The sequence below is a fragment of the Chelmon rostratus genome, chromosome 11, assembly GCF_017976325.1.
Source record: "Chelmon rostratus isolate fCheRos1 chromosome 11, fCheRos1.pri, whole genome shotgun sequence".
Taxonomy (NCBI): domain Eukaryota; kingdom Metazoa; phylum Chordata; class Actinopteri; order Chaetodontiformes; family Chaetodontidae; genus Chelmon; species Chelmon rostratus.
The window spans coordinates 21,467,285-21,482,485 of NC_055668.1; positions in this window are offsets into that span (position 1 = coordinate 21,467,285).

Below are 15,201 nucleotides of genomic sequence, written 5' to 3' on the forward strand. Positions count from 1 at the left end.
GGGGTTTTCGGCAGGCGATGAGTGAAGAGCATGAGCTGTCCAGCTTCCAGTGTATGACGAGCATGCGTACATGTATATGTTGGTGTCATAGCAAGAAAGGTCGGAGGGGCTTTTACATGCGCATTCGCACTTTTTAACACCATCTAGACATCTTGTAAACACATGCATGTCTGTGTTAAATTGTATCATAAAAACTGACCCTGTTGTCATGTGCTGGGGGGAAAAAATCTGCAAAAACTGCGACAAACTGATTTATTTGATTTGACTGGTGAAAGCTGTGAGAAACTTTCCAAAGCAGCCAGAGAAGGAAATGCCAGTCCTAATGTCAGAGGGCTGCTCTGTCCTATTATGGCTAATCGAAGCAGAATGTGTCATTAGCTAATCAAGGGCTAGTTTCTCCTCCTTTCAAAACAACAGACAGAGGGCAGCCTCTGTCCCCCGCGCTATACTCTTCAAAGGCCCCCATTATACTTCAATGGAGGGTAAACAGCGACTTCCAAAAATGACGGTCTCCAGAGTTTAAAGCAACATCGTTTATCACCCCTGCCAGCCTCTGCAGGTGTGACCCCATTCCCACAGCCTCATCCACGGCCCGGGCCAAGGGGAAAGTATGCCTGCGTGTATGCACACGCATGTGTGGTTCATGTGCACGCCAGCAGTATACTCAGAGTTTGTGTCTGTTGCAAAATAAACATAAACTCTGGAATTGAGATATTTTCAGGTATATTTTTCACCTATTTTTGCTGTGAATAACTTGCAGATTGGGTTGAACGTATCAACACAAATTTTTGTTGGCTAGGTGTTAGATTTAGGCCATGAACTACATAGGAGACGGAGCCTTCATGATGCCACTCATTCATTAGTGACCTCAAGTCTGGCATTGTGGCCGTTGCCATCTTAGTTTTTTGGAGGCAGGCGTGACCATATTTGGACGAGAGGCGGGAGCTGGGGAGGATAGAAATTGCTACGTGTCTATCCTGATTAAGATCTGACTCAGAACTTGAGGACACGCAATGGTCATGACAAGTAAGCCATGCCCTAAAGCATGCCCTGGTTGCCCTGGTTTAACGTCTATTTCACTCCATAATTTACAAAATGAAATAAACTCACGAGGAAACTGTTTGAGAAATATGGTCATTTTCTCCTAAGCTTATGTACAGTCAGACTTCTTTTTGCAACCAATGGTGTCGCCCCCTGCTGGTCATTAGTTAACAATGCCGGTTTACAACACTTTGCATTGGCTTCACCTGGAAACTCTGTTCACTTATTATATAAGTGGCAACCAAATAGGCAAACCAAATCCGCCTTAATAAAAGTTAGTACAATGTTGTGGACACAACATTCAATTTCACTGAAAAACCACTGAAAACTTTAGCAACTATTGAAAACTTCTTTGCATGAGTTGGAATTTAACCATGGCTATTAAATCCACACACATTTTTTTTTATTTCCTTTACTACCCATGTAATCTCCTCATGGTGGATAAATGCATTTCTCTCATTTTATGTGCAGTTCGCCATCATCACAAATAGACATCTAATGATTAAATAAGACATAATGGCATTGTTACGCCACAGGTTTTATTGCTTTTCTGCACCTTCCCCTGTGTGTGTTTTAAAACAGAGAATATGTCAAAAGAGCTAACTAAATGATGCCAGTAGCAGAGCTCCTGTTGTTGACCATTAAACTATATTAATGTGGGTTTTGGATGCTCAACAACCATTAAATGTCAGTGTCATTTGACTGTGGTTTGCACTGAGGGTTTGGTAGATATCTATGCCAAGTGGAGGAAGGGATGCGAGAGCCAAGTCATCCAGATTCTTTGCTAGTGACCTCAGTTTGCACAGATTCTTATGTCTGTGAATTCACCTTTCATTCAGAGCCCCTCAGTGCCGGGGGTGCATGCATTTTAGTGAGGATGGCTCAAGTGAAAACAGTGGAAGCGTGAGCTACACGCTGGACACAACATTTTGCACATCAGCCTGTTTTCAGCACTATTTTCTGCCATTCAGACCTTTCTCAGCAGGGTTCAGAATTGTTCTTGGACACAAGGTTTTCTAATGTGAAATGACGTAAAGCTCGCGTAGCATTCGGCAGGGCTGAGATGGACGAATTTGGAGACATCCAAGTAGGTTATTTTTGATCTGACATGCTTCAGTGTGAGAGACAGAGAGAGAGACATTTCTGTGTGTTTAACAATTTATTGAAAGTCAACTAAGCGTGCATAGTCGCTTCTATAAACATCAGCACCGCGTTCACACAGTTTTATGCATTTGCACCTGGGAGCTGCTCTGCACAGTCTTGTACTGTCAGACACCGAGCAGCTCTACAGGAGCAGTTGGTTTTGAGCCACCTGGCTTTCACAAACACTGGATAAATCTGATCCATGCATGACGACCATCGTTTCACCCAAAGGTCACCGAAAGATTCCATTCAGGGCGACTCTAACTGTGTAACTCATATACGTAAGGCGAACTTGTCTTGTTCATATTTATCTTTTTTAACTAACTAAATCTATATTTTTACAATGTTTTATTTTCAAACAAACCTTAATCTCAACATTTTCCTTGGAAATTGTTTTCCAAGGTGTGAGACAATGGGTCTTTAGTTGGTTGAGATCTGCAACCTCACCACTAGATGCCACTAAATCCCACACACGGGACCTTTAAGGGAAGTTCTGCAGCAGCTGTTAATGGCGGAGTTACTCATTCACCTTCCTACTCACATTTTCCCAGATGGTTCAAGGATTGAACTGGTGACCTTCCAGTCACAGAGCTTCTTCTGTAACATCTAAAATGTGTCTGTGCCAGTGTGTGTGTGTGTGTGTGTGTAAGCCTGCTGACTACAGCTGCCCCACAAGTGTGTGTGAGCGACTGTGTCTTTATCTGCGTGTGTGTGCTTTATCAAATGCATGTCCTCGGTTCGGTTTAATTAACAGACGCCATGTGAGCGGATCCCATCAGGGTCAAGGTGATTGAGGCGGCGAGCAGGTGGAAAATCAATGAGATCGGCTCACACAGAGCATATCGACCGCTGGTCAAACAGCCACTATTGATTGACATGTTTACCGCGGAAGTGTGTTTAACAGTGGAGTTCATGTGTTGATCACACATTAGGTACAGATACAGACAGAAAAAAACCCTCTTAGGACAGTAAACCTTTTTTTATTTACAGATTTAAAATTTAGTTTTCAAAGTTCTGGAGAGCAAATGTGATTTTTGCCACCGAAGTTTGAATAAAATCTGAAAATATTTTATGTTTCCTTCAGATGGATGTGTGATGTCACTGCTTGAGCCATGCTTCATTACATTCAATATTAATACAGCCTGAATGGCCATATGCCCTGCAATTAAATCTCCCAGTGCTCACCATGACCGCTGCTCTGATCCTCTGCAGAATTCACAAACCTTCCAGGAAAGGAGAGGCCAGTGATGTAAAAATGGTGCCACTTTTCATCATTTTTCTTCTCTCCTCAGATCAAACATGAGCGAAAAAAAAAAAAAAAACACCTGAGCTCTCATGCACTCACCATGCAGGCTCTGGGCATTGGGAGAGAGACACAGAAAATAAGGTAGGATGGGAAGCTATGGAAGAGATTAAGGAAGGGTGAGAGACTGAGAGAGGAAAGGAGACAGGCTAGGGAGTAGATTAAGTAGCCTTGAAAAGGCTGGCTTCCCCACACACATATAAACCCCCTGTGAAAACACAAGCTAATTATTAAGAAAACAAAGGGGGAACTGCAGCGATGTGCCAACGCACACAGATCCCCGGCAGAGTAATTGTGCGTGAGCTATTTGGGCTGAAAACAGCACGATTTGGTGCTCTTCCTCAGCACAGCCAAGCAGAATGAACAACATCTGTTCCCTGAGATGAGGTTTGAAAACAAGCACAAGGAACGACTCTCTCTCTTTTCTTCTGTTCTTTTTTTACTGCGATTCAATAGCGTCTGACGGAAGACAATAGTTATTGGATTTTTCTTTTTTTTTTGTTCAGTCGCTTCCAAATAACAAATAAAAGTCCAAGTATTTTGTGGGTTTTCTGTTTCCCTTTGCTACGTCAGCATGCTAAAGTAACCAGAGGTCATTAGCAAAAAACAGTCGTTCTGCTATAAAGGGATCCTATCATCAACATGAAGGGCCAGAGCTCATAAAAGCTTGGCTTCATAACAATGCTATCACTCCCAGTGAGGCTCAGGACTTGGACGGGGTTAGCATGGGGCGAAAAAAAAAAAGCCTCAGTGTTTTTGAATAGGCCCTGAATGTTTCTGTATTGCCTTCTTTCATGCATGATTAAGTTATACAATCTAATATGCTTTTTGTGTGTCCCCTGTGCTTTTGCAATCTTTGCACAGTATCAACCAGATCTCTGTCCTGCACAGCTGAGCATATTACTTCCAATCTCACTCTGCATTTTAAGCGGTGAGGGAAGTGTCGCTGGGAATTTGATAATACTCGGCAGCGCAGTGGACGCCTTGGTGGAGAGCCATGTTTTGAATTGGCTCCGAAGCTGCAGCATTAACCTTAGCGAGACGCCAAGAGCATGGTTCCATTTGATTTCTGACGGAGTCAAAACAATTGATGTCAGCTCATGAGAAATGGTGGTAATGGCCGCTCAAAGAGTCATTGTTTTTATTATGTGACCGGGCTTACTTGAGTTAGCATGCGGTGCGCTGGGGATGGTGGAATTAGCTTCGGTGGAGTTTGTAAATTGTCTGTTCTTTCTTGTTTTCACCGTAGCTACATTTCTTGTTTTGGTCTGCCATTGTGTCGTTCTCTGTGAAGCACTTCGAGGCCAACTTTGGCTAAAAGCACTTTTAAGGGAATTTTACGCAACCTGACTTTACTTGACAGTGATTGATGATGACAGAAGGTTTTAATACTGTATTGAGAGGTCATCAGCGGGCGGCCAGGCGGAGGTTTCAAATGACAATTGTGGCGGTGTGACGTTCTCCCTCGCTCTCTCCTAAACACATCAGTTAACTCCTCACTGTGTGTCCTCATGGAAACTATGCCAGACTGCTCAGATGTGTGTGCGTGTGTGTGTACTGTGACACCTGTGCGTCTTGGAAAATGAGCCGCCTATCACGCTGCTGCTGATGAACAACTATGTTAAGTGCACCAGTGCGCTGTGTTCTCAGAGACCTGCAATCTCCAGACACACCACATTCCTCCCAAACATGCCCTGCTTGTTTAAGTCACGTGCACACACACACACACACATGCACGCACATGCACGCACATGCACACACACACTTTTATGCATATACACAATGCAGGCCCACACATGCTCACATACACATAGATATGGTTGCATGCTCAGCTAAGTGCATATATATTAGTGCACGCACACGTGCAGAGAACATACACACTCTTTCATTAATGCACACATGCGTGCACGCTCACACAAACACTTTTAAACTTGCACACATTCTGGCCCAGTGTAACCGATTATATGAGCTATGGCAACAATTAGATATAATAGCCAAAGATAATAACAGCAATTTTTATACTTACTGGAATGATTAAACGCTGGCAAAATATGCAGTGAATTATATTTTAAGAAGCATGTGGTGGTTTGTTTGTGTGTTTTATTCGAGCATGTGTTTTCTTTATCGTCTCAAGTGTCAGTCAAAGACTCAAAGCCTGCCAATTACTCTCAGCTTTATGGACTGACAGAAGTAGTTTTAGATTAACTTTCGCTAATTATGTGTACATGATAATGCAACACAATCACAACGCAGAAGGCATCGACTCCCTTGCTACATAAAAGTTTAGAGAGCAACTTTGAAAAGTCAATTAAGTTGCAAATTTATTTGAGCACGTTTCATGGAACAAGCAAACAGACACGCAGTGAAACGCAGTTCACATAAAGCCAGATAAAGCAAACCAAAGCACAATCACAAATTGCTTATTTTAAGATAAGAGGTCTGTGAATGTGTGGTATTTTTATCCCTAAATGGTGGAAAAAAACAGTATTTTGTGCTCTTCTCAGGGTCTGTAATGTCGGTCATACAACCACCCTCACCTGCCAAATCAAACAAATAACTAAAGAATCAGTGCGGCATCATAACATATGAGACACACACAGCATCCATGGTGGCGGCGGACAGTGAATCAGAACATGCTGTACATAAATGTGCATGAAAAAATAAAGCACAAAACAGCTTCTAATGTATGAACAGTGAATAAAGGTGATATTTGTTTACAGCATATTTTGCTTTATTTTATTACTCAGAAATTCTGGACTGCATTTGGTTTGAACCAAGAATCAATAAAAAAAATCTGAGACAAGAACATTTAAACCTTGTCCAACTCAAACAGATGGTCCATATTTCTATGTTCACGGTAGTTCGGTACAAGACGTTACTTACAGGAGGTGGACGCTCGGGCGGTGTGTTAACCTGACCCCAGCACACTTCAAGACCAGCAGCAGTGGAGTGGGGTAATAATTTAGGGATGAGGGTGTGAGACCACCCAAAGACTTTGGGGCCCCCACACAGCTGCTTCCCATGATCGTATGGGGGAGCACACACACACACACCTGTATACATACATGTGTATACTTTTAAACATGCATACACACAAGAACAAATACGCACCTTTGCTTCCCGACACACACACACACACATGCAGCAGGAGACACAGTAAGTCCTCTGCAACATGCATCAGCCTCTTACAGTGATCTTCTCTCGAGGGTTAATAGTACACTCGAGTTAACAGCTACTATTTATGTGCTTTGATGCCTTTTGCTCACTGTGGCGCCGTCTTCCGTCACAGAGCAGCTGAATGTGAACGCGTGAGGTGACCTTTTCTTACCAAGGACATGTTGACGTGCACAGGTGCAATTAATTATCATTAACTAGGTTTCAGTGTTCAAATAAGGCATTCCAATGAGCAGCATGGACCGTATACAGCAATGGAGCTAATGACTGTTATTAATTATATCTGTGCTTTTCCTGCAAAGAGATGCTGAATGTCTTGTGTGAAACGGGCTCATTGGGAATCTCTAGGAATTATAAAAGAACTATTAATTTCTTTGCTGCAGACAGGGGAGTGCTGTAAGTGACATGAAGTCATCTTTGTCCTGTTGAACAGTATTTTGGCTACTTTGTGACAAAAAAAACCCTCCATTATAATGACATCAAACAATGCATACCTTGTCTTTCATGGCCCCGAGCTGAGCATTTAATACTCAGCTCAAGCCTACTGAGTCGGCATTATCAAAGCAGCTCAAGCATTTTGTTAAGTGTCGGGCACAGGCTGCGCTACTTGTGCAAAAAAAAAAAAAAAAAAAAGCATGTTATCCATTAAGAATACTTGCAAAAGTAGAACCCGGCTCACTCCCACAGCGAGACTCAGGACGGGTGTGTGAATAGGCTTGTAATCTGTAAGCCTATAACAAGCAGACACAGATGTGCTTATTGCTCACATTTCAGCCTGGCGCACACATTACAGAGGTACGACCAGAGGTTCCTGATCACTGGACCTGCTTTGGAAAAGATAGCTCCGCTGGCCCGTGAAAAAAAAGGCTCATCTCTGCATTTGTGGAATCCAATCGCTCCTCCAGCGATAGAATCCCCAGACCGTTCACCTGCTTCTATTCATGCAGGTAGCTTCCTGCGGACGAGGGATCATATCTGCTGGGAGAGGGACGGGGATTAACTTTTCCAAAAGAAAAGACAGGGACTGGCAGCTTAGATGACTCTTTTCTTGAAAACCAACTCGTTTTTGGCTCGGGGCTCCCTTCTCATCCTCTTATCCTCTCCTTCTCTATCGCGCCCATCTTCTGTCCCTCAGGACTGCATTGAGGGAGAGCGGTTAGAAAAAAAAAGGACACATGTAATTGGAGTGATTTTGTGTCTGTGCAGGTGTGTGAGGGAGCATATGTTGCCTGTGTGTGTGTGGGCACTTTCACTTTCCTGTGCATACATCCGTGTGCAGCTGCAACTATGACTTTTGCCTGTATACAAGCATAATTAAGCCTGTTTTGCAGCTATTGCATATCTTTGTTGGCTGTTTATGCTTGTTTGTGCACATTTGCCTATATGAATATCCACATGAGTACACAATCTACATGCACGCGCATACTGTACGCGTGTGTAACTGTACAAGCACTTGTTGGTCTCGGGCTTCTTTGATCCTTTAAGAGCCTGGTGAGACAGGAGCTCCAGTATCTGCCTGTATTGTATTCTGTATTCTGAAAGGTCACTGGGGAGGTGGAGTTGCAGGGAAGGGCAGGCCTGTTGTTCCCTCTGGGCCAGACTTCACTCCACACAGCATGTCTACTCCTTTTTTACAAATCTGCCAAGACCGTAGCGCCTCTCCGCCTGAGGTGGCACACCAGGGGAACCGTGTCAGTGCTCTGTAGTGTTGCTGGAACTGGGTTACAAGGTGACGGATCAGAGCAATAGGTTTGTGCGCTGTGGGGTTTGTTCGGCTTTTTAGTTCAGCCCTCTGTGGGTTTCACTGTCTCGCTATCGTTTTACACTATCAGTGGCGTCTGTGTGATTGTTCTTTATTGGCAGGGATGCGAGTCTTGGTTTGACTTTGAATATTCCTTTACCGCTGCACCTGCTGGAAAATCCAAATGCGCATGCTCGAAGGATGACTGCTTTCTCCTCTGTCTCGCTTTCTCCCTTTTAACCATAAAACTGCAAATTTGTTAAATTCTGAATGTTCCTTTCCCTCATTCGACAAAGCCCATTCCCAAGAAATCATAAGCCAGGTGGAAGAGTGGCCTTACATCTTACCTTCAAAGACCATTCAGAGCCTCATCTTTATTAGCATGCATTGCTGTCTCTCACAGTACCAAAGTCAGATATTTGTAATAGTTTTTTACTAATGCACAGTCGCATTAAAAAGATGGTAGAGGTGGTCAGTCGATAGCCAACCTGTTCGCTTGCACACCTCGTGCTGAAGCTGGCTCATCCCTGGAGTTCACAGAGGTGTCGGGAATGGGGTATGCATCTGTACTTTAAAAGCAGAAACCTTTCCTCCTCTCAGACTCAGCACCTGTATTGTTTTAGTGCAGGACTGGCTCACTTCCAGCAGACCGAATCAGGGTCCTTCCTCTTATTGAATTTCATCCAGGAGCGATATCATAACCACAAAAGACTGACTGCTACCTAGAGGGCTCAGATGAACTCATTCGGCCGTGATTCAATGACTCACACATTTCCCTTTAACTTCTTACCCCCTCCTCCCACCTTTCTTTGCGGCTGTCTCTCTCTGGATTACTCCCTCTTCTTTACTGCCTTTCCAAAAGCTTGCTCCCATTCAGAAAAAAAAAGTTTATTTACATAATTAAGTTATTATTCCAGGTCATTCTACTCCACGGTGTCTCTTTCTCTTGCGGATCTTCTTTTTCTCTATCCTTTCTTCCCATGCAGAGAGCCATTCCTGTAAGAATATTTTAGCCATATAAGAAGTACACCTCACCTCATGCCAGTATGTCTGTCCATAAGTGTTCACACCTGCTGCACAATGTATCGCGTGTATGAATTTGAAAGCTGCTATTTGCTACTTTAGGTTTATTATTCACCTTAATGCATTTTCATTTTTTTTTTGTTTGAATTAAAAAAAACATTTAGGTGTAAGCCAATGCAAAATAAGCTCTGCACACCTGTACACAGACCGGTGTGCAGTAAATCTTTAACAAATGTTGCTCTGAAACCTAATAACAACTGATTCTTCTGATTTTCCTTTGCCTGCTCATTATGGAATTATATTAGGCACAATTTCTACTTTAATTCCCATTTGCTGAAATACTTTGAAGTGTTGCTTAAAGCTCAGTGAACAGTGATATTTTTGTTGTGAGGAGATGTGTTTGTTTTTGCAGTTGCAGTGGTTGTGTGTATGCAATCCAAGCCGTTTGTATGTCTATAAGTGCATGAGCTATGACGGCGCATGCTTGTGTATTTTCCCACAAACCAAAAGTGATTAATCTCAATGCAATTACAAACTTTAAAGCTTATCTTCACGACTCTCTTTCACTCATCATATATAGGAGGGAGTTTATTTTCCCTTCGCTGCGCTCCGATTAGCGCTGATTTATCCGAGCTGAAGAGAGATTGCGGCCGTGTTCAGGAGTGTAGCGTTTCGGCCTCTTTGACCTCTGACTGAGTTTCAGCAAACGTTGGTGGATCATGTGTCCCGCTGGTCAGAATGCCGATGGAAAATGCTTGTAACTGACATGAAAACACGGCCGACCATGGGCTTGTTTATGAACATGGGTTTGTAGGTATGCCTTGAAATACGAGCGTTAGTGCCAGAGTGTGTGGATGCATGTTTGTGTGTGCAGAGTACATACAGCAAGTTTGTGGGTTGTCACATTGTGAGTGTTCTGTCACAACTTTGTGGACGTTCCATACTTTCCTCATCAAAGCACAATATGTACAATATGGTTTACATTTCACATTTCGTTTTCAGTGTTTTTTAACTCGCTTTTGCTTCCGTTTCTTTTTATTTTTTGGTTGTGCAGCACTATTCACCGCCAGTTGCAACAGACGGAAGTGGCTTCTTGACTTTTATATTTTTATAAATTCATATAGGAGTCACTGATGTCCTCCCAAATTAGTCTGTCTTATGTGATGGGTTCGACTTTGGCATGTTTGACGAAGACCTTGTAACAGTTACTTCCTCGACTGCACACACACGCGCATGGAAATGGCCGCTGATCTTTTTTAAACTCACAACTAAGATAAAGGGGACACCAGACAACCTCTACTGAGGTGGCAGAGGTTGTTGATACCCTGTATATCTGGATACTGAGAGACACCCACTTGTACGCAAGAGGAAATCTACGTTTTAGATAACTAGAACAATGGGAGGAGGCTATACCACCTTAGTCTAAAACTGTATCTAATAACACGTCAGCAAACAGCCAGGTACTGCAACTCTGGCGCATATGTGGAATATGATACTCAGCAATGTTAGCAAGCCTGAAGCCATCTTGGGCTGTGGTGCAAATCCACAATAAAAAGGCACACAGCTTAATTTATTGTGCTGGATGATGGTGACAAAGAAAGAATGAAATGTTAAAAAAAAAAACAAAAAAAAAAAACTTTAAACTATAACAAAACTAATCAGTAAATAAAAGTTTTATTGCTCTCAGTTACTGTCTGTTTTTTGTCACAAAACAACAAATGCTGGTGTCATAATCCAAGAGGTTTCCTATGAAACTTGACTCTAATAGGATTACTGTCATTCCCATCAACAGTCTTGCATTTTCAGAATCAGGATCAGAATCGGCTTTATTGGCCAAGTATGTGTGCACATACAAGGAATTTGACTCTGGTTTAAAAACTGCACTCAGGACATACAGCTCAATGAGGACAAAAGACAGATATAAGAAGTTATTCTACTGTAGAATGTTTATATTAATTGTTTATTGAACCATGGGATATTTAAGCAAGAATGCATGTGTTTGCTTGCCTGTTCATGTGCGTTCTTGCTCGCATCTTGTAAGTACATCTTGGAAGTCTTTACCCATGCTTATCATCTCTGACTGAAATCTATCTTCTCCCCTCTCCTTCCTCTTCACAGGAGGCTGTCATCTGCCTCTTTGATGCTAGCTAATTACAGACCCAGCAGCTCGCCATAACCCTCCCAAATATCACTCCCCAAAGCTTTGGGTTTCACCCTCTGTAACGTCTCCTCATTCACCTTGTTGCACTCGTTTCTGCTGGGTCAGCAAACGCAACATGCTGCCCACCGCTTCTCCTGTATCGCCTGGGATCACATGAATGTTGGTTGCGCAAACACAAGCAGAGACACAAGACTGCACACTTCGTTTGATCTGTTTTTACTGGCCTGAGGCAGCTGAGTTTGATTCAAAACTGTTTAACCATCTTTTAACGTCCATAAGCTCGTAGATTGAACATGACCAGACCTTGGCTTGCTTTGGCACTGCTGTTTGTACGATCTCATGAGCTGTAGACACACAGGCATGCTGAAGTTTTCATTATTGGAACGATTTCTGTAAAATATTTCTTTAGTGTTTTATGTCAGGAAAATGATTGAATATGATTGATATTGGAGTTCTGAGTTGCAATAATAACAGTTGTTAGATCTGATAAATTGCTGTTGCAACTGTTCCCTGTTGTCAAATAAGTTTTGATTGCAAAAGCTGCAAAAACTGTGGCTGCATGGACACAGTTTTGTGGTTGGAGCAGTTACATCCAGGACAAAATCAGCCACAATAACTTTTAATTAAGTACATTTTTTGATGCTCATTGTACTTTTAAATCAGAAATTTAAATTACTTTAACAATATGCATGCTTGTCGTAGCCACCTGCTGGGAATACATCATTTCCCCGGGCAGCTCTGCAGCTCTCCTATTAACTTCCTTTTACACCTGTGCCCAAAAGTTTGTTTGTGCATCAGTCATGATGCGTCACAGTGTTATTCCCTCCAGTACTGAGGACTTGATGTTACTGTTATCAAGGGTGAACATGTACACGCAGCGAGTACCTGACTTGGAAGTTTGAGAAAAGGGATGCTTTGAGAAGTCCATAATCACTAGAGGAGAAACGCTGTTTGTCTGTGATAAATTCTAATCAGGCAGTGTTTGATGGTGTGCACACATATCATTATTATGCATATGTGTGTGTATGAGTTCAGTCATTAAATATTCATCAGAGAGCGTCATTGTTTTTGGAGGACTACATATGGGGTAATTAGAGCAGTAGTTTATATCTACATAAACAACTGCCTTCTGGTGCAGAGGGACTCAGCTTTAATGTCAAACAGGCAGGGACAGAGGAATTGTGTGTGTGTGTGTGTGTGTGTGTGTGTGCGTGTGTGTCTTTCTGCATGCTTGTCAGTTAGTGTCAGATGAATGTATGCGCTGTATGCATGCACATGCATGCGTCTGTAATGTGAAACAGGCAATGTCAGTGTAAGAATTGAAATTACATGTGTGAATGCGTGTTTTTTGCTGTGTGTGTGTGCATGTGTGTGTTTGCAAGTGTGTGTCTGGGGGCATGGTAAATGTGAAACAGACAGTGGCATGGCCTCAGTGGCACAGAGGCAAAGGCGTGACCATCTAAACTGCCCCCTGGAGAGAGTCCATCCCCAGCCCACCACTCTGTGTGTGTGTGTGTGTGTGAGAAAGCAGCTGCAGGCGTTACGAAAGGTCAGGTGATACATTAGCGTTAGAATGATACCAGTTGGATTCTGAACACTGGAGAACACACACAATGATTGGATTTCGTTGTCATGATCACAAGGTTATCTGCACGATGGTCGCTTTCTTTTCAAAGTAAATTGCATTTGGTCCTGGATGTTGAAACATAGCCAACAGTTCAGCAATAGGAAAAATTAACATGCAGTTATCGCTGTGAGTTTTGCGTACACCCGTTTCTCGTTTCATGGAAGAAATGCAGAGGAGAAATGACGTGTTCACATGTGCTCCGTTGTGTTATTACCAGCTGTGTGAAACCACTAAGAGTTGCTTTGCTCCATAATGCTGCTACAGTGTTTTCTGTATCATCAGTCTGTGATGGTCAATACATTCCAGGAGCTACTTTGTGATGTTTTAATTTAGCTTCTCCCTATTTAAATCTGCCTTGTTAACTTGTGCTTCAGCTAAGACCCCAGAGTGACTTTCAGCAGCCCTCTGTGGAGCATTTCAGCTGTGGCTTTTATAGCTTGTAGCGTGAAAGCAGAGCAAGAGGTTTTCAAAGTCGAGAAATTACGATAGTCACACTGCTTCTACAAAATGTGTCGTGGCTGCAGTGCATTCTGCTGTATGTCAAGCTAACGTGGGAGTCGGAGATTGAAACAGGACAGCTGAGTCTGAGTGAGTTTATAGATTTACATCCAGTGTCACTGTTAATTCACAGTCTGATGAAGAGCGTGGGGGGTTGTGGTGGTGGATCTGTGTTTAACATGTTTGATTGTGATACCGGCGACAAGGATCCAACACTTAATGTCTGCTCCTTTAAACAAAGATGTCAATCTTTCTCTGATCTTAAATCAGGTTTGATAGAAAATTCCGGAACAGCTGCTAAATGGACCTTGTAGTGACACTGTTTTCTTACCTACCGTTAAAGTCAGCATGGACAAAAAGTGCTCCATGAAATGTGAATTTCATCAAATTTGGACTCAGTATGCTCATAAAGTTCATGTCGCACTGCAGAACAGCTATTACATGGACCTATCAAATGAGATTGCTTTACCAAGTAAATACTTTTTAGTTAGCTAGTTAGTTTTTTTTCCTGAATTTCTACTTACCTTTCCCAGGTTATGATAAAACCGGCTCTCAAAAACAATTAAGAATGCAATAAAATGTGGGAAATATGCTTAAGATAAGAGCAGAAAAAAGAAAAGAAGTTATAATATCTTTTTTAGGTAATTAAGGACAAAAAAGGTTGAAACAAGTTAAATGTTAGGCTTCATGGTAAGATTTAAAAAACAAGCACATCCTGCTGTGATTTAAGAAATTTCATCGCACTCAGACTTGTGGTTTTGCACTATGGGGGCTCGCTTTCTGTCTGTCTGTCTGTCCTGTCTGCAGCCCCCCCTCTGACCCTCCACCAGGCCTGCGGCAGAGTTGAGGTAGCTGATGGAGTGATGTTTGTGGTGGTGAAGGTCAGCTCTGCCTGGTGTGTGTTGTCATCCAGTTGGTCTACCGCAGCATTAGGTGTTTCAGGGACACACACACACAGTTTTGTATTGTGTGTGTGTTGCATTAGTAAGTTATGTATTGGCACATGTGGATATGCTCATTTGCATGCGCATCAATGTGGTTGTGTTTGTAAATGAGGCACTGCGTGTTCATGAGAAGATGTCCCACACATGCTTATATTTTGTGTTTGTATGTTGAGGCGTTGTGTGCCTGTTTGCAGGTTGCTTTATGCAACTGTTTAAGGATTTAGTACAATAGTGCACTGGTGTGAGTGTACAGTGTGTGTTCGTGTGCCCCATGAATGCATTGACATTTACCTTTGCCGTCACATCATCAAACACCTCCCAAGGACTTTTCATCATTTCCCACTACCCTCCACCAAACAAACTACAGCACAACCTTTCTCAGCTCGGGAAAATCCCACCGCAGCATCACCGTCCACGTAACTCACTGACAATTCATGGCTTTCCGACAATGAAGAGAGAGGGTGGATCTTTACATCATCCATCTTCACTGCATGCTTTGTTTATGGGCGGCATCTTGACCACGGCAAATTAAATTAAAAGTGGGAA